Here is a 26,493-nt window from a genome sequence, read left to right as displayed (position 1 = left end):
TTCCCTAATAAATTTCCGACAGTTTAAATGGTTAACAGAGGGTTGATAGATATCCCTGAACACAACTCTATAGTATTAGCATGACGCTAACGCTTGTTGTTGTAGCTCTTATGAGTGACAACAGCAATTTGCGCCACGCGGGTTAACCGAAGATAGATTGTGGCATATTTGTGCGAAAGAAAAACATTCGATTGCGACACTCAACAATAACAATAACAAAATAAAAATGCCAAAAGTCAAGTGACAAAAAATAAAAAGAGAAGACTTTATGCACACATTTCATGAAGTAAGAGGACCAGCGATGGCTGGCAAGCAACAGCAAATGAACAATAAATTGCAAATAAACTAAATGGCGGCGAATTTGTTGGGCGGTTGAGGTTAGAAACGATGAATGGAGATACATAGCGGTGGCGGCGACTGAAATGAGTGGAAGAGTGGGCGAAGGACCAAATGACTGTTGACACACATACATACTTTCATTTGGTTTTGTTGCGACATTCTAAATAACTGCGCTTGTTGTTTTTACAAATTGCAGCAAATCAACCGGAAAAGATTCAGCGGAACTGCGGGTTAAGCGAATATACAAAACGGTTCATCGTCTAAATTGCGGCTAAGCGCTCGTGCCAATGCATGTAGAACAGAATTTATATATATATGCATACATATATATACGTATATATGTATATATACTTGTATATATTCCTGCCGTCGAGGAAATGCTGCAGTGAAATAAAAACGCGGGAAAATGATGAGTTCGCTACTTGGTGTCTTTAGTCGTCATTGTGCGCATATACTTTATTATTGTTGTAGCATGTCACTGTTTTCGCACACATATATATATATATATATATGTATATATACTCGTATCTATATACTATACTAACAACTCGGCATGCCTGTGTGTGCATGACTCTGTGTGCGCTTATCCGCAATCATATCACTTTGGCAGACAAATTGTCTGCTGAGTGTTTTCGTATTCTTCTTTTGCGCCGTTTTTGCATACACGCAGCAGTAGCGGTAGACGGTTGGCGTTTTCTTTTGGATCCTTTTCATTTCATTCAACCGCTTGCGTCATTTTATAACATCCGCTTTTCACATAATCCCTGTTTGCATACGTGCATTTTGTCAGCGCCTGTAAGGGCGTATATGTGAGTATGTATGTGTATCACCATACACTTGTGATAATTTAATGTATAAAGCACATCTTATATTTCACTGAATTGTTTTCATATGAAGATTTCACTTTTTAGTCAACCCTCTTTGGCACCAGCGATCTACGTAATCCGCGCATAACAATCAAAAATATGGGCATTTATGTATCGCATTCAATAGTATGAGCTTATATGTAATACATCGTATGCAAAAGTTTCTTCATATATTTCACCTTAGAAATCTTTGTGGAAAAAATCTCTAAAAAGCTAATGTTCGGCAATATTGCTAACGAGTTTCGACTTATTAAATAATAATAAGGATCACTATTATATTTTTGTTGAATTTAAAGTTGCGGGTAAACAGGTAACAAAAAAACACTTAAAAAAGTAATAATAATTTACTTTAATATATTTCAAAAAAAAAGGTTCCATACAAAACTTTGATTGAGATCGCTCAGTTTGTAAGGAAGCTATATGCTATAGTGGTCCGTTCGGAACAATTTTTATTAAAGATTGTAGCGTTGCCTTGAAAAATAATCCAGTCCGAGTAGCATGACGACATCTCGTCAAATAAAAAAGTTTTCCTTACAATAACATGATCTCGATCGATCAGTTTGTATGTAAGCTATATTCTATAGTGTTGCCTTCTGAACAATTTCTTCACAGATTATACCTTTCTTTTCGGTAATAATTTATGCCAAATTTCCTGAAGATTTCTTGTCAAATAAAAAAGTTTTCCATACAAGAACTTGATTCCGATAGTTCAGTTTGTATGGCAGCTATATGATATAGTGGTCCGAAATCGGCTGTTCCGCTAAATGATCGGGAGACTGAGACCGGTTGCAAAATTTCAGATTTATATTTCAAAAACTGAGGGACTAGTTCACAGACAGATGGACATGGCTAAATGGACTTAGCTTGTCACGCTGATCGTTTATGTATATATATTTTAAAGTCTCCGACGTTTCGTTCGGGATGTTAAAAACTTCGTAGCATATTTAGTGTACCCTGTTCACTAAAAAAATATATTTTCGTCTTTCGTCTATATTAAGGAAAGTATAATTTAATACTCGGTTAAGCAAAAAAGGTTTAAGAAACTTTCACTAGCATAATATTGCGAACGTATTTCTACATGTTATGTGTTTTCGTTTGATTTAAGATTAGTTTTGAAGTAGAAACCTAAAAAAAAGAAGCTTTAAAAAGCTCATGTTTCACTTCAAGCTACATTTCATTTATAAAAACTCTGTTGTCGGTGAGTATTGATTTATTTTCTATATAAAACTATAGGAAAAGTTTTCATTCGCTTATTTTATAAAAAATTCACATTCTGTCTGTTTTGCCTCAGTTTTTAGGGCTATGGTTAATGACTATGTAGAAAAAGCTTTCGTTAAACGGTTATTTCTCATTTATCTATAAAGCATTTACCTAATTTCTGTAAAAAAAAAATTGTCTTAAAATTTAATTTTGTTCGATACGCTTACCCTGGCCCCATTTGTCTAAATGAAATATGAATCCAGGAGATTTCAGCATGATAATGCACTGACACATTCTATCATGATTGGGACTGACTTTTTGCCCAAACATGAAACGAGAGTCATCGCTCCACTGCCGTATTTGTCTGATATAGCACTTTGTGACTTCCTTTTGTTTTTGAACGCGCCATGAATCTGACACTGAAGGCCATTAGAGGCAAGACTTATAACAAGTATTTAGAAAATTGGATTGGGCGTAGACATGCTTGTATTGGCTCAGAAGCCTATTTTGAAGGCGTTAATGAAGATTTGTATTAAAATAAGTGAAAATTTTTGATTTTTGTCAGTACGTATTAAATTTATATTATAAACTTTCCTAAATAGGTGGCAACTTTTAACTTTTCACTCGGTTTGCCCAAATGAGTTTTTGATAGAAAAATCAAAAATTAGTTACAATAATAAACTAGTACAGAATTCTACAGTGGCTTTCTGTGCACATCGCGAGTGAAGGAATTTTGTTGCGTAGCACAAGCGTATTGTAGTCTGTCGATTTTACTTCCTCACTTTTCCCTTCAAAAAAGCCATACGAGTAAAGCATCTGCTTCCCTACAGACACTCTTTTCATCAGCTGACGAATGTCAAAGTGCGCTAAAGTTAAAACATGTGTCTACCGGCATGCCCACATGCATGTGTGGTCGTAAGAGCACTTGGCAGCGGATTAAATTGATAGGATAATATGAAAAAATGCTGCTTGAAATTGTGTTGATAGTCGCCGCTGTTCGCTATAGTTGGAGAGAGCTCTGGTGCAATATGCCAGGATGTGTGTGTGTGTGTATAACCGTTTTGTTAATAGCTTATAAAACAAAGGCTAAAAATATTACATATGTGACAGAATGTTATACATATGTGCTTTTATAAAGTCAAAATATGTTTTAAGTGAAACACACAAACGCACACGATGCAGTACGTGGCGTTGAAATGATATTTACGGTACCTCAGTGCTGGCACTTTTGACATTATGACCCAGATAATCAACGCTGTTCGTTGAGTTGCAAAATTTTGTATCGACTAACAATAAAATACTATAAATATGCCATATATAGGAGTTTAAATTGTTATTTATATACGCTACATAAATAACTGTAATTGTAATCTAGTGTCAATGTATATAAAGAATGATATTTATCGCATATGGTGAAAATAAATTTAAATGATTTTTTGTAATTTTATTTATTTTTATCAATAACTTTAATTAAATCAATGATCAGCATTTAAATTTTCCTTATTTTTAGGTGGAAATCAGCTGAAAAACTTTCAAAAAAGTAAGTAAAATTTATATGATATTTAATAAATTAAATTAAAAAGCTCAAAATTAGATATTTATCAATTTTCAGATATATTTTTAGTTTTAAAAGAAATTATATGAAATTGTTTGCATATAAAATGTGTTTTTTTTAAGTATAGAATTTCATAAAAAGAAAGTAATTCCATTGTAATCAACTGTCAAAGTAAGCTATGCTTTTGATATTTAATCTCAAACCACTATGATCAAAGTTTTGAATTTTTTATTCAATCAAGGAAATTTTAAAATATGTGTATGAAACTAAGCATGGTTCTATCTGAAAATCTAAAGGACTTAAGGGTGATATAAAAAATTCTAAAATAAATAAATTTCTTTGTAAAATTGTTTATCTCAAGCTGAGATAAAAATGACAAAAACAATTTTATAGCAGCATAGCCACAGTTTTAAAATCTCTCGGGGTTTATATTTTATATAATTAGCAAAGAGTTCTGTAGCTGAAACTTCATCTAAATTTTTTTAGCCATGTTTTTTGAACTTATACCAAATTTAAATGAAATTTATATACCTTTTTGAAAACTTGAAAATTTTGTGCACCATCGAAGAACTCTTTTTTTTACTTTCGATTTTTATAAAATTTAAATGTTGGTTTTTTCCCGAAAATCTGGAAAAAGTTTGGAATAAAATCATTAATTTTTATACTCTCGCAACCTGTTGCTACAGAGTATAATAGTTTTGTTCACCCAACGGTTGTTTGTATCACCTAAAACCAATCGAGTTTGATATCGGGTTATGTATATATAAATGATCAGGATGAAGAGACGAGTTGAAATCCGGGTGACTGTCTGTCCGTTCGTCCGTCCGTCTGTGCAGGCAGTAACTTGAGTAAAAATTGAGATATATTTTTGAAACTTGGTACAGATGTTTCTTGGCACCGTAAGACGGTTGGTATTGCAGAGGTGTAATCGAACCACTGCCACGCCGCAAAACGCCATTAATCAAAAACAAATAAATTGCCATAACTAAGCTCCACAACAAGATAGAAGACTCTTATTTCGTGTACAGGATCACATTAGGGAGGGGCATCTTGCAGTTGCCCCCTAATAAGTTTAATGCACATATCTCCTAAACCGCTAATGCTATAATAACAAAATTCACTGAAAGCAAATTTTTTTAGCCCCTCTACCTACAGTGTGAAAATGGGTGAAATCGAGTGACAACCCCGCCCACTCCCCATATAACGGTACTGTTAAAAACTACTAAATGCGCGATAAATCAAGTATGGATGGTATGAGATGACTTAATAGGAACCACGTTCAAAATTAGATAGTGGACGTGGCACCGCCCACTTTTAAGTGAAAACCCATATCTTGGAATCTGCCTTACCGATTTAAATTAAATTCGGTAAATAATATTCTTCTCATATTTCATTATTCCCATATAACATTATTTTAAATTCCATCTGATTCTTTCACTTTGTACTATGCAAATCAAGCAACAATGATTGTACCGGAGTAAAACTTTGCGTGAATAATACGTTTAAAGTATGCCACCTGGTGACCAAAAATTATCTAAATTGAACCAAAACTAATCAAGCCCCTAGGTACTAGGTAACGTTTTACCGAAAATATCGGTCATCATAGAACAAGGCGGCAAGATCCACAAAGAAATCTACAACGAGTATACCATTTGACTTTGCGAGAGTATAAAATGTTCGGTTACATCCGATCTTAGCCCTCCTTACTTGTCTAAAATTGTAAAATTTTCAAGTCCCTTTCTTGTATCTCCTTAAACCAGAGAACGTAAATGAATTCGATAGTATTCCTTGCGGCAATGAATTCATTTACGTTCTCTGAAATTAGTACTCAAAAAGTTTTCATTTAACATTTGCTCCTTCTCTATTCATTTACGTTCTCTGATAGAAGTACATTCAATTTGCGGTGGTGCTCAAACTGTTGCTATTATGAGTGCGCTTGCAAGTATACTTAAATATTTTTCAATAAGCCTTTTCAAATGTGAGGATGATATATTTTGATAGATTGGGAGTCAACAGCTGAGAGAGTATTTTTTGTGTAAGTAATTCTTAGAATCCTGAAGTTTGAGCGTTTTTTGACAATTTATATATAATATGTTAAAAAAGCAAGTGATTTGTTTACTATCAACTTACTTATCATTTCCTTATTCATATTTCAAGAGCACACAAAAAAATTTCATAAAATGGCGTTCAATTATTTCACGAATTTTAAACTTTCGTGATTTTTTTAAAAATGCTACAAACTAGTAATAAGCTTATGTTGATTCATACAATGGAGAGATTCTTGAAGAGTACTCATGTCAAGTTTCAGGTAAATCGACAGAGGTACAAAAGTGGGTATATTTATTTTTAATTATTTTTTTAATATATATGTACATTCATTAAATTTGAACAAATTCACTTTATAACTTTTCCAGAAATCGTGTCCACGCAATAAAAAATTTGAGTTTTGCTATAAACACGTTTAAGTGCGAAGCGTTAGACTGACGTGGCCTGATGGGCCGAACTTCCGAAAGGTCTATCTTTAAAAAATTTTCTCGGATCGATTTGAAATTTTAGAAGCATAGTATTTTGAACGTATTGGTCTATTTAATAAAAAGAAAAACGTTTTTTTTTGTAATTTCAAACCCATCTAATTCCATATAACTTTGAGCTTAGACTAAACCGGCCTAGATATGGCATTAAATGGGCTGTAACTTTAAAAATAGTTTAAAAATCTGTTAGGGAATATCTATTTGAATATGTGAAAACAAAAATGTTCGAGTTTTAAAATTTCTAGACTAGAGTACTCCTTTAAATAAAAATACTTTTTAAAGTTTTTTTAATTTCATGAAATAGCTTGGCTATAGCTCGGCCGATAAATTGTTCGGCTTTCTTTCTATTGCAACTGCAATCGGAACAAACGCATTCGCAGAAGTGGTTATTTGAATTTTGAGGACAGGGGTATTACAGGAAGACACGAAGTTCCGAAATAAGTCGAATAAGTAACTTGGATTTTCATACAAAAACATATATTTTACCATCTCTACTCCAAACTCTTCTGGCGATTTTTTTTTTAATTATTGTTACCTGTTACTTGTTACTTTAGGCTACCGTTCTATATGGAATGTTTGGGGACTTCAAAAAATGTGCATGCGCATTATTTTGGAGGATAAATGCTATGAGTGATCCTGATAATAATTCTTGGCTAATGTTTGATACAGATATTATAATTATTTATAATCTCTCACAATCATACAGGTACGTTAACCTCAGGTAAATGGAACTGCATGCCTTGAATATCACTGCATAGCTTTATAAAGATGTCTAAGTTCCATTTATAAAAGAAAGATACCAAAATGTGAAAATTTTTTGGGGGACTATAACTACTATCCCAAAAATTTCATGTTTATAAATTTTATCTGAAAATATTCAAACAAAAAAAAAGGCATCTCCAATTTTGACTCTGCAACGAAATCCCAAAATGCTTTCAATTTTATATCCATTATAAAGCTCAAGAAAAACAAAGGGATTTTTTATGTAAGATTTGTGAATGGGCCGAGCCTTTGAAGCAAAGAAAAGATATTTTTTGACGAAAAACACGAAAAAACGGTGACGTCGATGAAAACATTTCGGATCGATAGTTCAAAATCTGAGGGACTAGTTCGCGTACATACAGACAGATAGACGGACATGATTAAATCGACTCAGCTCATGACTGTGATCATATACATATATCCTTTTATGTTCTCTGACGTTATGTTTTTTGGGTGTTACAAACTTTAGTTCACGGTTCAGGGTGTAATAAGCAGTAAAAATTTTTAAAACAAATTAAATCTGCAAATAATCTCCGATTAAAGTATTTGGAAAAAGGCAAAAAAATTGATATTTTCAAAATTCTACAGTGGTCTGACTCCTTTATAATATGTAAGTGTCGTTTTAATGAAATTTTGGCGAAAATTCCTCTTTCCGCCTTTTCCGCACGTTTGAAGGCATTTCATTGAAATAAAATTTGCACTCCTTGGCTAGGATTGACGGAGTGACAGACTGACAGAAACTGAATGGTCATAACTGCATTGGAATTAATTGTCTGACAGTAATATGCCGTTATATCTGCATGAACGTGGATGAAAAAATAATAAAAAGATGCGCTGTTATACTTGTAAATGTGTCTTGTAGAATACTTGCACTTGTAATGGCACTTGAGGTTAATGCAAGTGGTGAACCTTAATTGTGTTGTGATTTTCGTACGTTATTGCCTTTCGAAATTACATACTTAACGCATGCAACCACAGTTTGGGATTAATATGCTTAATTGATGTAAAAAGTTCGCTGTCAGCACGCGCCAACGACGCAAGGATTTGCATTAATTCCTGAGAATATTTCTGTTATTTAATGAAAATGGCGAAATGTTGATCGAAATTCTTGCTGTATTTGTTGTTGCAGTTTTGCACTTTGCTCCTGAAAATGCAAATGAATGTGCGTTTTAAACGAGAATTCCATATCCAGAAAGTTCCTACAAGATCGTTTGCTTGCTGTCGCTACCAAAAGTAAAATACCTTGTATGCTGAAAACTAACTCGGCTCTTAAACTCAGGCATAAAGTAATCAAAGTTTAAATTTTAAGAAATTCGAAAAATGTTTTGCCGAGGCATCTATTCTCTTATTCCTTGCGGCAAGAAATTCAAAATAATTTCAAAATTATTTAATTTGAATATTTTGAAGCGAAAATACTTTAGGCACACCGACTGCAATGAACTTGTGTTGCGTAACAAATCATCGTCACGCTCGCAATAAACAGATTCTCGGCATAGTGAAATTTCAACCGATATGAATTTTGACTGAAAAACTCGGAAAGTTTAAAACAAAAGTAGTAAGAAGCTTGCCAGCTGTTTGAAAATTGCTGTAAATATGTCTATAATAAAACTAAGCAACCAAAAAGTTTCAAGAAGCCAACATGTAAAAACCTTTTTAAGAAGTGTTGCCAGTGGTTAAAATTTTTAAATTAAATATTAACTTTGATAACTTTCCTTAAATTAAATACAAACTATTTATGGCTATGTGAGTATGAAAAAAATGAATTAAAGAAATCTGGCAATTGGTAGTATTTTTGAGAAGGGTTGCCACTTGCTTACAAAATTTCATTACATATTTTGTCATCATCGTATATAAAAAATTTGTATACTAGCTACCGAATGTATCAAAAAAAAAATTAAAAAGTTTTTTGGTGGTAAATATAATATTTTAAAGAAAAGTTGCCACCGGTTTTACTATTCATCAGAGTAAAAAATTTAGTTCTTAAAAAGTTATAATTGGACACTAAACAGGTTTTTAAAAAAAATTCCGTTAGAGACATTTTCGAGAAGGGTTGCCACATATTTACAGATATGAAGTAAGTAAAATAATAAGATAAGGAAAAAATGTATGATAGATACAAGTACAATGTGCAATTCAAAAGTTTCAGGACTTTTATTAAAAAATGAATATTATTTGTTTTTTTTGAAAAATTTATTGGTCGCCTTCAAAATAGTCTCCTTCCGCCTGAATACAACGTTTTGCACGTTCAAGAAGGTTATCGAATGACTTTTTTAGGTCATTTGTCGGTATAGCGTTGAGGATGGCGGTCGTCGCCTTTTGGATGGCATCAACGTCAGCATAGCGGTTTCCTTTCATGGCCAAATGTAGTTTTCCGAACAAATAAAAATCGCAGGGTGCCATATCAGGCGAATAAGGTGAATGCGATTTTTGGTCAAAAAATCTGTCTGATTCTGCGGTCTTTTCCGTGTTGTTTCAAAGTGTGCGGGACAAATCGAGCACAAACCTTTCTGAGGCCCAAATTTTCTGTCAAAATACGAAAAATCGACGCTGCGGATATTGATAATTCCGATACCATATATCTAAGCGATGATTTCGGCTCTTTTTTAATGAATTCACGCACAATATCCGTGTTTACAACATCTTTTGGCCGGCCCGAACGTTCGTCGTCTTCCAAGTCCTGCCGTTCCTTTTGAAAACGTTTAAACCATTCGTGAATACGGCTACGGGATAGGCAATCATCGCCATAAACTTGTTTCATCATTTGATGAGTTTTGGTAAAAGTTTTACCAAGTTTAAAACAAAACTTAATGTTGGCTCTTTGTTCGATGCTCATTTTCCGACCGACACAACAAATGTAATGTCACATGTAGCGCGATATCTCAGCTGTTATATAAATTTTATACGACAACACTGAAGAATATACAATTGAGGGATAACAATTTCAGACAGATGGCGCCACTAGAAGCCGCGTTGTTTAAAAAGTCCTCGAACTTTTGAATTGTACCTTGTATATATATTATATATGTATATGTCTGATAGACCATGGTCACTATATGCCTCGACAAGCTTTCGCGGCGATTCTGCAGCACTTTCACAACATCTTCAAATGGAAACAAAAAATTAATGCTTTCCGCAAATCATCACTTTCCGGTACAAAATTTGACACTTTCAACACAGTGAAAAAATATGATGTTGTTTGTGCAAAGATTGTCCGGTTATTGAATATGTTTGACAGATGTCATGCCAATCAAACAAAAAAAATTAAGACTCGTTCACAACAAATGTTGTCTACCAACACATTTGTATCTTAACGCTCACTTCATACGGTACATCTAGTAAGTAATTGATTACAATGTGGGTATCGAACTAAAGACGTTTAGCAAAGCTTATAACTGAGCGTAATTTTAAGAAGAGTTGCTACCTGTTTAAAATTTTGCTTTTAATTAAATGATAAATGTAAGTTAAATATTGTGTTATAGACATTGATACAAACATGTACTGTTTGTCGAAGAAGAGTTGCCACCTGTTTTTTTTTAATTCTTTTTATAAGACATTAGCTTTGGTAGGAAATTTTTCCAAAAACTTTAAATATCGATTTGGACAATTTATATTAAAATTAAATATGTTTTTTTCCACAATCAATCATTGTTAAACGAGCGTTTTAATAAAATATTATTATTCATTTCATCTAATGAAGTAACCCATTAATCACATTGAAATAAATAAAGTAGGTTATACATTAATTCTAAGTTTTGCTAAATATCTGATAAAAAAACTCACATTTAAAGACAACCCGAACATTTGAGAATCGCGCGTTAAACACTATTCTTATACGCAGCAAAGCAATACACAGGCCATTAGCTGGCAACTCCACGTTCACTTATGCGTTTTCCCAATTATTTTACGCCTCATTTACTTACCCTTTTATTTGTTTACCTCTCACTTACCGCCCTGTCACGCGTATATACTTTTCGCGGCATCCTTTCGCTTCGATATTCATTCGCTTTGTTCGTTTTGTACGAAATCCCTTAATGAAATTTTAATTAATCACCCATAAATCATTAAAATCGAAAGAATAAATATTTGCGTTGAGCGTGATTTCAGCAAAAATTACATAATGCTGAGTAAACACAAAGAGCATGCAGATGCCGTTGGACCTCATGCACTCGGTTACTATGTAAGAACATATAGAAATATATACATTTATATACGTGCTTAAAGACAAGTAATGGAATATAACTCGTTTTAATGCGCCTCGGGAGTATTAAATTGGCTGTGTCCTTGTATCAGTCCGTACCTGAAGCCAGGTATTTTTATTTGCCCAGCATGCAATAACAGTAAAACAACAAGTATATAGATAACAGCGAAAGGACGCAACACTGCAGCAACTGCGGTCAATCTCAGCCTTATCGTAAGCTTACTTACTGCCTCATTTACTATTCATTTGTCCGACTGTGAATGGACCTATTGCTGTGGATGGGAGAGTGTGTTCGACCATGGCTTAATGCGATTACATTTTTAAGCTTTGGCCATGGACCGCGATTGCGAAAATTAAATTGTTGATATATGAGATGGTTATATATATATATATGCTTTTTTTTTTTTTTTTGATAAAACTAACTATGAAGACTTTTCTCCGATAATCAGATATAGAATTCGTTTTGAATCTCTTTGTAAACTATATTAAAAGCAATAAAAATAAGTTTTGAACTTAATAAGAATAAAATATTATTTCAGTTTATCGAATAGGGTGTTTTACTGAATCAGTCCTTAAAATCATTTTCCTTCTAAAAGTTAGCAAAACTAAGTGCGCCTCTTAACAAGAGTTTTATTTGAAATAACCGACTCACTATAAAAATAAGCAATATGTAATCAAGCGACAGTTTTGGTCGAGAAAAAATGAAGAGTACAACTGAACCCAAAAAAGTTACTTAGATGAATATTTCATCTTGTCGAAGTATGGGTCTTATCCTATGTCTCCTACTTTAATTATAAAGCTTATAATTCGCTTGTTCGCCGTCTAAGCTTTGGATCATTTAGATATATTATATGAGGCCTTTAGGGTGCCAAGATATAGGTCAGTGCCTAGAGACCGGAGGTTAAACGCACAGATATGGGCAAAGTCATGAAATTTGTTCATAAAATAAATCAGTTGATTTTACTTCGTTAGAGTTTTCTATTTTCCAATCGATCATGTCCTGCCGGGTGTTTTTAATATAATAATAGTAAATTTAACCAATTTGTATCATCTTTTCGGTTTAAAGTTATGGGTGTTTCATGTGCGAAAAAACTCAATATGTAATTGTTTTCTTTCCGGAAACAACTTCCGTGACTTTGTTGAGAGAGCAACTAGGTTAGGTATATTAGGTTAGAAAACATACTTCATTTAGACATTGGTTTTTACTTTCACAAAAGCAAGATCAAATCAAACGATTCGGCCATTGATCAGTAGCAGAACGAAAAGTTTGTACTGTTATTAATGACGCTGCTCGAACCAAAGATTTTTTGAGATTCTCAAAACTTCTGTTGGCTCTTCGACAGGCAATATTTTCCAACTCTGATCACAAACTGTAGTTCAATGGATTCAGGTCTGAACATCCACTGCTGAGTGGTTTTGCTTGTGTGCTCTCCATCGAAATGAGTATGGCTTAACTACTTTACCACGCCTTAACACTTTTTTTACATAAGTAAAGAGGCTCTGAAACTTATAAACCGAATTCAGACGAACTACAGTTGGAGACATTGCGTTATCTTCTACTTATGTGATAATCATCGTTAATACAGTTAAACGACAAATTATTGACTCGTAGAAAGGTTTAATATTTTTTAATTTCTTACAACTTATGTTATATGTATATTTGTAAATATTTATTTACCGAAGATAGTATCTAAACAAAGAATAGAATTTGCCTTCACCCAATATTTTTGAATCTTCGCCCAATGTCAGTTCTATATAATATTATACTTTAACTTAAACAATTCTCCATCTCATACTGTGATCTAAAGTAAAAGAAGACTCAGCTCAGCTTTTGCTGATAACGTAAGTCCAAAGAACACTAAAAATATAACGGTACTTGTGTGAAACTCATATAAACAGTTATAAAAATTTTATGCACAGTGGCGCAATACACATAACCGACCATTGATTTTGATGTGCGGAATAATATTAAAGCGCAGTTATATAACTGATTGCCAGAAAAGCTCATAAAAATCATCGTAGAAATAACACGAGCATTAAATTTATTTGCCTAAACAAACAACTTTATACCATATACTATATCATTTATATTAATATAAGTAGACAAGCAATCAACTGATTTATTTACCTAGCAAAGTTGTTTCATCTAGAAGAAAAGTAGTAAAGTGAGGTTCGTTACCTTTAAAAAGGGAGCATACTTATATTGCCGGTAGAATATTTAAAATTAGCAACATATGACATTTTTCCAAATAATTTTAGTACTTCACATGGCGAAAATATTTACCAAGAAATTTAGACTTCTTGCTCATTTAAGCGAAATAAACAACAACAAACTTTCTTGAAACACTGTTTAATTAATGTCGAATATAAAAAGCCTGAAAGCACACAAGCAAAGTGATCCTAAAAGCCGCATATATACTATGTGTATGTCTGTATGTAAATTAGTTATCGTAAAAATGCCAAATAAATTCGTTGAAGACAGACGCCGAAAAATGTCGCTTTCCATGTCATAAACTTTGCCACAAATAGCACTTGACATCATGATGTGATGCTGCGGATCATTATAATGTACAAGTAGCAGACATAAAATGTGTAAAGAGCCCGTTTGCATGAAATAGGGTCGAACTATGTTCCATTGGAATCGAATTTTGAATCCCAATTTTGCTTTGAAATTGTTTTAGTGTAACACATAACATACAGACAGAAATTCTACTCAATTTTGTTTACTTTAATGTGATATATAAAATATTAATCGATTTTTGATTTGAGGGATGTCAACAATATATATGTATGTATATCTGATTGAGAACAACTGAACTTTCTCCATAAGGTATGGTTATTGTGATTTCTTCCATTTTGACGCTGTTTAGAACGATAGACAGCTATGTATAGACACTTGTTGGGTTGATAATGTAACGTTTCCTCTCACTCAACGAGCTTTGTCCTATTCGTAAATTGAAACTGCCAAAGGTCGTTCAAATCGCAGGGGATATAATTTTATTTATTTATTTATTTCTATTTATTATTTTTTTTCAATCATATTTAATTGATTGATTAAAATTATTAAAACTTAAATTTTTATAATGAGTCTGCTGAGCGATGTAACCTTTTATGTACATATTTTCTGCAATAATAATCTTTTGTTGGTTAGATTGAGATCAAAACACAGGTGCAAGTTTTCTCCCTGCACTACGATGATTGTTAACTGAAGTCACTCTGAGCTTGCTGCTTCATGTTTTTTATATGGACGAGATGATCCTTTGTTCTTTTTCACATTTGTTGTCCTTTTTGAGAGGTTTGGCCATACTAAGATTTTTTAAATATCGATTATTTTTGTTTTGGCTTAAAGTACACTTTGGTTTCCCAAAACCTTTAACCAGTTGGTAAAATGGCGAGAATATTTTTCGTTGCCCAATAGCCTTTGCCGCGGTAGTGTAGAAGAGTATATTTAAACTCGGTTTTCTTGGTAATGAAAGAGTATCGCACATATTCACCTAAAATTTTGACATCAGCTTCACGGTAAGTATGTTTTGTAAAATATTATTATTATGCCTTGAATAGGTTATATTAAGTTTGCCACGCTATTTGTAACACCCAAAGGGAATCGTCGGAGATCCTAAAATCCGTCTGCCTATATAGGCATGATCTAGTCCCTCACTATTTGAAGTATCGACCTGGAATTTTGCACATCTCCCTTTCTACCCAAGAAGCTGCTCATTTGTTGGAACGGCCGATATCGGACTACTATAACATATAACTGCCATACAAACTGAACGATCAGAATCAAGTTCTTGTCTGGAAAACTCTTGTATTTGGTAAAATATCGTCAGGAAATTTAGCACAGATTATTGTCTCAGGAAACATTTTAATATCCGGAGAAATTGTTCTGAACGGATCACTATTGCATATTGATGCCATGCAAACTGATCGATTAAAATCCAGTTATGTATGGAATATTTTGTATTTGCTTCGAGGCAACCCAAGTTAATTTTTTTTCTTGTTTTATAAACAAGTTTTATTTTACAAAATTTAACTGAAGCTGAAAGTATACATTGCCAATAATTCACATGTATATTAAGATTCTATGAACTCAAATTGTTACAGAAATTAATTGTGTCCACAAATATAAAATATACTGCGCAACTTATTATTTTCGGGTATAATTCACATGAGTGATTTTTATAGTTTTGTCTTTTTTATGTCTTGATTTTTTTGTTTTTAGTAATAGTTTGGGGAATGCAAATGATAGCTTTGTACCTAAAAAAATAAAGTTATTTAAATCAATAACATTATCATATAGACTTTACTAATAATTGATTTATTCTACTTTCATTTGCACCTTTTTGGAGGTGTTAGTTAATCTCCAAATAGTAAAAACAAAAAAACTTTACTTTGAAATCTTGAGACATGTCAAGCAAGCAAAAATCCCAAATGACTCAACTCTCGTTAGAATGAGGATTAAACTCTAGTTTCTCTTCAATGTATAAAAAAATATTTAAAATATGAACAACTCATTTAACTCTCCATCAAGTAATCATAAAATCATTGTCTTTGTAATACGCAATTCCGACACAATCGCATCAAGCAACGGCATTCAAATTAACACTGTCACAATTTGGTAAATTGAGTGACAATGTCAAGATGACAGCGATAGCGACAAAGCTAATGAGAATGCTTATATGAAAGTAAAAAATATAAAGCACGACTATTACCATTTAATATTACTTATTACTGCTTTATTATTGCCTCCATCTCAATGAATTATACATATGTATTGTTACGCGTTACTTATACGTCATGGAGCACATGCGGCGCTTGAATACCTACCATATTCTTTTGTTGCCAACCACACTTTTTGAATGGATCGCCTCTGCAGCGCCTTGTGGGCGCATAAAGCGTACAAAATTTGACAAGATGTCGCATGGCTTATGTATTTATTAATTTATTTCTTTTTAAAACGCGGCAGTTAAATATACGCCCATGCAGACTACGGACATTTTTTTTATTTTTCTTGTACTTTCATAAATCTGTAAAGAATACGAAATAAATTTAAATATGTTGCAACAATATCTTGACATATCTGAAATGTCTGCTCCACTGGTCTTAAACAAGATTTTTACCCAGCGATAGCGCCAAGATGAATGTAGCGCGTGTAAGAAATGAAAGCGACAGTAATTCACATTATGACAACGAAATTCAAATCAGCATAAAAGTCAGTTTAGGTGTACAATAAAAAGTGACATCAGTTAATTTAGAAAAAAATCTTTAAGCTGATATATTCACATTTTATTAAAATAATTATATTTCTAACTTTCAGTACGAATATTCTGGGTGAGATAACAATTCGGGTATTGTATATAAAAATGTATGTATGAAAAAAGACTCACCAACTCTTTTAACCAGTCTAGAAATCCCAACAGTTTTTTTCTACTTAACTTCCTATTCCAATTTGTTAGGAATGGCGGAATATTCAGGTCGTTTAGAAAAGTCGACGCACCATAGATCGTTTAGTAAAGCCAAGAAAAGGAAAATTATACAGAACGTAAGAGGATTGAAGAGATTGACATCGCAGCATAGCCCCCTAAATGATGTCTCTTTGGCCTTATGTTGTCTCTTAGCCTTAAAGTCTACTCGGCTGACTGTCGACTGGAATCTGATAAGAATTAATGGAGCCGTGTTTCTTCCTCATTATTATTTATTACGACTTATATATATTACGATGATCCAACACTTCTCAGGATCATAAATAATTTGTGGTTTTTAATGTATTTTCAGCTCGTGCGCCACCATTTTCCACAGAGTTTTCGCTTACCGAAATATTTATTCACAATATATGCAGCACGTTTCTTTGATATTTCTTTTTGAAGAGTCCGAATAATGTTCATCAAGCCAACAATAGTATTTTTTTACGAAATATACGAAATTTTTTAGCTTCGAAAAAAATCGAAAAGATGACCAGCAATTCTGCAATAGAGATAATATATCACTTCTAAGTATCTGATAAAGCATATATCCTTTTTGGAGATTAGGTCGATATGTTTTAAATGAACTTCCCTTAAAGAAAATTTAACTTAATACTATCAGATTTAATTTATTTAAATTTGCACTTAGTGTGGCGTAGATCTCTCAGAGTATTATAAGAAAAGAGGTGTTTAAAGCGACTTAGGGAAGTCTCGGAACGAACCTAATATGTACGCATATTGATATACAAATAGCGCTTTTAGTAAAGGGTGTTTTTGTAGACATGTGGTTTTCGGAAAGAAATAAACGGATACAATTTACTCTTATGGCCAAAAGTTTAGCTTTATTATAAAGATAAAAGCTTGTCATTTTGTTTTAAAAATGATCCCGGGCAAGTGACCTCCACGGCTGGCTTGAATAAATTTCAGCCGAGAAACCTAATTTTCGACTACTTTTTGCAGCAACAGCCCTACTGGATGTCATCAGTAATAATAAATATTCTCTTGCAAGGCGTCTATCGTCTTAGGCTTATATGCGTATTATCGTTGGTTATATGGCATTTAGCGCCGTCTTGTTTGAACCAAAGGTCGTCCACATTAACATCCACCAATTCAGACACGAAAAAGTCATTAATCATGGCTTCATAACGTTCCCCATTGACTGTAATATTATGGCCGACAATTCCCTCTGTCTTCTTTTCTTTTAATGTTTGGTGTTCGTCTTGATGACAACTGATAAGATAACTACAAATTACTAATGGAGCTTTTGGTGAGCCACCTACATGGCAAAAGTACACCCGGCTTGCGTATGACTAACGCAGAGGCCAGCGCAACTAGCAAAATCAGAACTGCTCCAGGTCGGTTCCAACTATAAATGAAAGGAAAACTAGATCTTCTGACAAATGCCCAGTGGTGCGTGCGTTTTCCTATCCACGTTTTACCTTTCGCTATTCGAGAAAATATGCTCAGTTTAGCATAGTCGTAATTATTAAAAGTTTTTGAAAAAGGAATAAGTGAAATGATACTGTTGTTAAGTGCTCGGAAAAATGTGACATAGATGATCTGTCAATACATATATTAACGGTCACTTGTTATCTGTGATATCAAGTTATTATCGGTGAACTTTCTAAAGCCACGACATAAGCTTTCTATACCTCCAGAGGTGTTAACAAGCTACAGTACAAACTGCTATAACCATTAACGTTGTTGCCTAAAAGAATACTAATATATTTTTATATTTATAATAATACCTGAAACTTTTTTCCGAGCTCAAATGAAAATTTTTTCGAGTTTCACGAGTATGTATTATACTTACAGAACGATACTATTAACAGTTTAAACCTTCCAAATGAAGTAAGTTAAACGATTAGAGAAGTGTACCTCAATGAACTCAACCGCTCTGGACTTATAGGGTTATTCTGAGCCACTTCGAGGAAAATCGTATACTCAGTGGAGAAATTACAACGAGAACTTGAAACCTCGTTTTGTCATAAAAGGGCGAAACGGTGACAATATCAAAAATTTTTTAGGTGATTTGGTATAAAAAGATCTCTAAAATAACAACTCTTGGTTAAGAAAATTGAATTCAAGCCTGAGTGAACAGAATCTGAGATTTAGGAAATTGTAATTGGTCAGTTTTGAGCGGAGTAGTTGGCTAATACTCAAAGAACACCTTCCTTAAATCCATTCCTACTACTAATAGCCTGCTCCAAATAAGAAAGAGTTTAGACCTACGGCACTACAAAAAACAAAGTGTGGTATGGGACTAAAAGCTCTTTGATGGTGGAGAAAGTGAAAAGATAAATCTTTTTTATTTTTTTTGAAAGAACGAATTTGTTCAAAAAATAATTTCGCAAATAAAAGGCGTTAGGTATTATAATCATTCTTTAAGAACCCAAAAGTGCTTCCCTAAGCCCTTGATATTCAGTAAGCTAAGATGTCAATTGGGTAATCTTGAGTTCCACCAGCTTTAAGCGTCATCTGAATAGTAGTTAGTAGTTATTAAAGAAACCTCTTACACAATTTTATTTATGAATTATGTTTAGCTGCAGTAAATATCTAACTGTAAAATATAAAGTTATGGCATCGCTTGTAGGCGCTGACCTTCCTAATTGCCAAATGGAATGGAAACTGATAAGGGCACATCAATTTATTACGTTCGAATGGGTACAAAGCACGTGTATGTGTGGTCGATCCAGCTTTTAATAGAGCCAACAAAGCAGATAATAGTTGTGTGTGCGTAAAATTAAAACAAAATGGAGCAACTTATCCCCGCGCAGGATTTCAACTTTGTGCCAAACCGACATTAAAAGGCAAAGTAAGGCACTAATTGTGCTGTGCAAAGTAAATGGAGCGCTCAAAGGTCACGGCACAGGGTTAACGGAAGCGAGGATGAGCTACAGAAACGCAACAGATGTTCCAACATTTCAACAACAAAGCCATCTTGTTATTAGAATATTTACATAAATATTATTTGCAATATCAGCTTGTTATTTTTGCTCGGCTAACATAAGTAAATATATCATAGAGATTTTTGAATTATACCATTTAGTTTGTCATTAGGCAGTTGCCGCCTCGTTGCTTCTATTGAACTAACTGTCTCTGCCCCTTACCGTCCCTCCCTTTCTTGCGCTGCTCGGTCGATTTGTTTGGGCCCTTTTGTCTAACAGCTTGTTTATAACTTGTACAATTGTTTTTATTGGCTTTTTATTGCTGCTCGTTATTTGTAAAAGTTGTATGTTTCACAGCATATTGCTTTTGTTATTGCTGTATTTGTTATTTTACGTTGCCGCACAGTGGTATTTTGATGGCGAAAAATTAAATATTGGGGCGATCTAATTTAAGAAAAAACTGCGGTTGCGCTAATGCCACCGAGGTGTGACGGTGTAATGCTTGTCTTCTGATCCAAGGACCACGACCTAGTGATAATTTAAAGGGCTAATGTTGGGATAGCTAGTAAGCTAAATGTTTGAGACAAAAGTGTCCTATAGATCTACAGAGGGCGGTCTGGATATTAATCTGAATGATCTCCATCCTCCAGACTTCTCTTCATCGGTGAGAGGATCAATGAACTTTTTGTTCAGGAGAATCAGCACTTGCTGATGTGGTTGATCGTTTCTCTCAAGGCTTAAGACCATTCAGTCGCGAGTTGGTAGATATGAGTTCCAGTACCGCAACATTTATTTTATCTCCTCAGGGGTGGAGAGTTCGGATGGAAGCCAGATGCGAGAGCAAGGGCAACCCTTTATACCGTTGCTTTATGCAGGGATGTTGACCGTTTGTCGGCAAATCTGACCAACTTGTGGGTACCATAGTGCCAACCTGCAGTCTCACATCTGGGTGGTGGCTTGTTGCTCAGATTCATGAACGGTCTACCTGCCACCATAGCGAGCTATTATTTTTGTTGCGATGTGGCGGTTCGACTTCAACTTTCTTGCTGCCGTCGTCTGCTTTCTACCGGAGCCTCTGCTGGTTACTGAAATACTTTTTATGTTAAGGAAAGTAGTTTTTAAAAACTATTATACTCTGTAGCAACATGTTGCGAGAGTACAAAAATAATTGTTGGATTTTATGCAATTCCTAGTACGACCCGACCCCTCAAAGGAGAGAAATTTATGTACCGAGTTTTAGAATATCAGCTTTTTTTATGTTTAAGTCAAACGAGTAGCTGTATGAGTATTGATGATTTTGCTATAGCTCCAAGGCAGGTCCACATACAATTTCAAGCATTTTTATGACTTAAATTGAATTTAGTATAAATTTTCACTGAACTTTATTTACATTTTTCGAAAAGTTTACACTGTGCATCAACATTTCTCCCCTTTCAGTTTGTTATGTTTGTGCGATGAGGCGCGACTTTTCAAATATTCATTGAATGAAGTTCTAAGGCACCGCTGGCATGAATCGGCGTAAGGCCGTATTGTATGCGAAGCGAAGCGGTGCGTGAAACCTAAGTAAATATGCTCGAAAGCTTTCGACGCGCTCCAATTGCGCTCACAGACACACACACACACACACAGCCATATGGTACTCATCTCTATTCTATGGCAGCTCTTTTGTCATTGCCACACTCGTTTATTTTATGCCATGAATCCCCGATTAATTTTACATTGAAAATGATTTGCGTCTCACCGCACCAATCACCGCAGCATACCGACCGGATATGGCGTTGCCGCAGCGCAACCACTTTTTGAATTTTCACATTTTCGAATTTTCGCATTTAGCAAAATTTATGAATTCATAAATATTTGCTGGCAAAATCATTTGTCATAAAAACGTAAATTATGCTGAAAATTATACGACAAGGGCGTTGGTAATGAGTCTGGCTTTAGAGTTTACCACACTCACGCACACACGCACCTATGCGAGGAGTGCGGCCGAGGCACTCGTAAAACCACCGTAAAATTTCCAGAAACACACTCAAACTCACACTAACGCAGATGCCACAATCGATTTTGCTGCTCTCCACAGTATTAAGTAATGCTGCAAGCAACACTGATTACCCGACGCTCGGTCGCTTGGCACTCGGCGCTCGGTGTGGCTGGAATTGATTGCTTTGTTGTGGCTTGCCGTTCGCACTTACACTTATTTTTGCTGCAAACTCCTCAATCCTTGTTATTGTTGTTGTTGTTGATGTTGTATTTTAGGCAATTCATGCTTATGTTTTAATATACAATTTATGGTTGTTTGTTAGTGTTGTGGTTGTAGGTGTATTTGAAGTGCTGTTTCGCGGTAATCCAGAAGTGTTAGCGGTTAAGTAATGGCTGGCGCATATTATACGAGTACAAATAAGTGTGGCATAAAGTAAGTGTGTGCGCGTGTTCAAGTGCATAAAATATGAGCAACAATCATAATTTGCATATTACTCTTGCCCTCTGTCATATTCAATAATTTTATTAGAATTTAGCTATTTCAAGGGTTTATCAATGCCTATTTTGCCTAATTCGCCGAATTGTGGTTTGCTTGAGCGAAGGTCGTATGCTTTGTATGCCAAGCACTTGTTTCTTCCGTTTAAAGGGTCTAGAATATTAAAGCTTCGAGTTTTTCTCACACCCACAAGCATAACTGGTTAATATGAAATCATTTTTCTATAATAGCAAAGCAATTAAATCCTTTACCCTTAATTTGAACAGCAGATAATTTAACTTTAGATATTTTCTATTACGCTAAATATGAAATATTTCAAAAACTGGAATTTTTTGCTTTAAGATTTGCTTGATTTTTTTCTGCTTTTTACTCAAATTCAGCGCTATGGTCAGACCCTGACTCTTCAATATACTCTGTGGCTTGTCTGATAATTTTTTGTCCACATATAATTTATGATTGTATAACACCTGTAGTCCTCAAAATTTGCTCCTAGTAGTCAAAAAATAAGTGTTTAACGGGTCTACTTGCATATTTTAAAAAATAAATTTTTCGTTTTGAATTGTATATCGAACGAACATATTAGGGTGGGAAATGTATGTTGTTATGTTTTTCGCTTGGCACACTGAAAAATAGGTTCTTAGCTCACGAACACAAAACGCTATTAATTAAAAACCCATAAATTGGGATAACTATACCGCAAATTTAAATACAAAACTGTAATTTGATAGAACGAATTGTAATAACAATTTTTTAAAAAGTAGACGTGGCCCCACCCCCTAATAGGTTTATTGTATATATAATATCTCGTAAACTATTCAAGGTATATCACCCAAATTTGCACAGGACAAATCAATTCAATAGTTCTTGCACCAGCGGGAAAATAAGTGAAACCGGATGATAACCACGCCCACTCTCCATATAATGGTTTAGTTGAAAACTACTAAAAGTACGATAAATCTATAACTAAATGCGCCAAAGACAAAAAATGTTAAGCCCGGGGTGGTATGAGAGGGCTTTATAAAATCCGGTGTTAAATTTTTATGGTGGTCGCGGTACTGCCTACTTTTGACCGAAATTATGAATCTCCGGACCTACTAGACCAATTTCAACAAATTTTACTACCTATGACTAGTTCGACATTCCCATGTTACATTCCGAAAATTGGATAAGCTGGGCAACAACCACGCCTACCTCCCGCTTTCTTAAAATTATATTCCATTTGATACTTTCACTAGTATATAAATCAAGCACCAAGAATTTGCACGATTATTGCCTTTATGGTATGCCATCTCAGGTTAAAAAATTTTCAAAATCGGACCATAACTTTTCAAGCCCTCAGATAGCGGAAATGTGGACTCCGGAACCTATGGCTGACTTTTACGCCGAAAATATCGGTCAATGTGTGAGATATATTATTTAAATTAGGAGAGAATCCTTTCCTCACAATAATATGTCTGTATGTCAAAAATTGGTTGAATCGAGTCAATATTTCCCCATAGCACCCAAATCCATAATAAAAAGATTTTCGAACATTCGACTGACTTTATACCCCATATATGGGCCAATATGTGTGTTATTTTTATTAATATTTTTCTCCTAACGGATGCACCATCTGTGCTTAAAAGGGATAAAATCGGGTGAAAACTTTCACTAGCCCCATTAAACTAATATCAGGATTCAAGCATCCTGTTGGCATTACTCCATATATATTGTTGAGGGTATGGGAGCCTTAATGAAACACAGATGGCATCTGTTTCTATTAATAGTATGTAGTAAAGCCAAAAATAGATAAAATCGTGTCAATCCCCCATATACCTAACTAAAGATTTTCAAACTTCCGGTTATATTCATTAGATTAATGCTAAAAATAAGTGAAATTATGTATATTATACTGCATATACAAATTTCCGTTATTCTAACAAACCGCTGAACATAATTGGAGTTGGTCTAGACCTTGGCTTTATTCTCATATCCCTAATATCATCAATTGCGATCTTCTGATTGACTTTTTTTGCACATCAATTCAATATATTTAATCTCATTTGAGGATGATTTTAATATAATTTCGCTGACGGCAAGTAAAATATAATTATAAAACTAACTATGACCTAGAATATTCTTAATGAAATACCAAATTTTATTGTAATTAATTCACGATTTCGTCGAATAATGAATGTTGAATTCTTTCGCAACACTTTTTAATAAGAAGTATTTTCAATACCTGAAGGTATTCCCCGGATTTTGATCTTTGAAAGTTGATTGTATTTGACATAATGATAACCTTGCATTAGTCGTCCCACCCAATGTAGCGAATACACACTTCTCCAAATGAAAAGGCTGCCCTTTTTAGAGTGTTTTCTTTTATCGCCCTAATCTCTCGTAACTAAACATGTGGCCAGCTTAATAGCTTCACATTTTTGCTTTCACAATGCGAAAAAAAATGAAACCACTTTGGTTAAAATTTGTATGAAAACTGTTGACAAATTAAGGGATAATGTATCATTAATTTATAAATAAATATATACATGTATTTCATATAGAAAATATTTCATTTGAGGCTAATTATCATGTTGAAACATTCATGTTAGAAGTCCAAAAATTTTGTAAAAATGTAGAAAGCCTTCATCCCATCCACCCATTCGAAACAATGCATCCATTACCGTTCAAAATAATTCCAACGTCTTCTTAATGTCTGATCTGTCTCTCAATATATTCGAAACGAAACCCCACATCACACCTTCAACACAGCTTATAGCCAGACTAAATGACGAGTTTCTTTCAAAATGTTATGAAGATAATACCTTATCCTTCAATCCCTTCTCAATGAAATTTTTTCTCCACTGATAATTCACAATATCGCTTCAAAGTTCAGGTCATATGTATGTACTTTTATTGGCAAACATTTAGGTTTGTCGTACTAACAGGGTTTTAAGGGGTTTTAGCCTTGTGAATTTCAAAAAAATCGATTTTTTTTTTGTATATACATATATCGAATGTACTCATACCTATCTATACATATATTTGCGAATATGCTCCGGAAATTTTAAATTGATCCGGCAAATAGTGACGAAGATATGAGCGATTTTGTAAGCATGTTTTAAGTTAGTGTAATTGGCTACCAAAACTTTAAACACGTTTATCTCGAAACGCTGTTCTTAGATATATTTTTTAGTTACTGATCGAAGAAATACGGAAAAAACGAAGTTATTTTGTGAAGCCGAGTAGATGTGTATTTGCCTTTCATCGACATCTAACGAACATACATATTTAAGGTCTTGATGTCTTACATCTTATTTATTAGATGATGATATACCTCAACTCTGATCTAAGTTTTAAAGTTAAGCTTAAAAGGGTCGATTTTCGAAATATTTATGCAATTTGAGAAATATGTGATTCAAACATGAATATAAACAAAAAAGGTGTGGCTTTGCCCCATTTCACCTATTTGCGGAAGTAACATTAATTTGATTGGTGTTTCACATATAACAAGTCAAGTGTCTTTAATGTATGGAATAACTACATTTTTATACCCTGAAGTGGTTACATTAAGTTTGCCACAAAGTTTGTAACACCCAGAAGGAAACGTCAGGAACCCTATAAAATATATACATAAATGATCAGCATGGTGAGCTGAGTCTGTTTGGCCATATTCGTTTGTCTCTCCGTATAAACGTGAACTAGTCTCTCAGTTTTTGAAACATCGATCTGAAATTTTGTACACCTCCTTTACTCTCGAAGAAGCTGCTCAATTGTCGGAACCGCCAATATCGCACCACTATAACACTTAGCTGTAATACAAGTCAGCTGTTATATAAATTTTATACGACAACACTGAAGAGTACACAATTGAGGGATAACAATTTCAGACGTTGTTTAAAAAGTCCTGGAACTTTTGAATTGTACCTTGTACAAACTGATCGATCCAAGTCAAGTCCTTATATGAAACACCTTTCTATTTGTGAAGGATAGTAAAGCGTCGGTGCAGTCGAAATTAACGTTCTTTCTTGTTTTAAGAATGAATTTAAAAGAGTGTTAAGGCTGTTCAGTTGAATGGACGGCAGGCTTGAGTTAGTGACTGATACTGTACATTCAATCATTTTATTTAAGTTTTGAACATTACAAATAACCGTTAGACTAACAAAACTCGCATATGTTTAACACCAAAGCGCTCAGCTATATTTTAATTACGAACTAAAAATACACTATAACGTACAGT

General features: G+C 33.9%; 1 long non-coding RNA gene across 1 annotated transcript in view; it reads left to right on the top strand.

Annotated features, from left to right (window-relative positions):
- LOC138857566 (uncharacterized) overlaps positions 1–3,947 on the top strand; it is a 141,915-nt gene extending 137,968 nt beyond the window's left edge. The window contains exon 5 of the long non-coding RNA XR_011396689.1: positions 3,916–3,947. This is a non-coding gene — a long non-coding RNA (uncharacterized lncRNA). The remainder of the gene's footprint in view (positions 1–3,915) is intronic.
- The last annotated feature ends 22,546 nt before the right edge of the window (positions 3,948–26,493 follow it).

This window comes from Bactrocera oleae, chromosome 5 (assembly GCF_042242935.1).
Source record: "Bactrocera oleae isolate idBacOlea1 chromosome 5, idBacOlea1, whole genome shotgun sequence".
NCBI classification, from domain to species: domain Eukaryota; kingdom Metazoa; phylum Arthropoda; class Insecta; order Diptera; family Tephritidae; genus Bactrocera; species Bactrocera oleae.
Note: the sequence above shows the minus strand (reverse complement) of the source record. Positions and strands in the feature narration are given on the sequence as shown.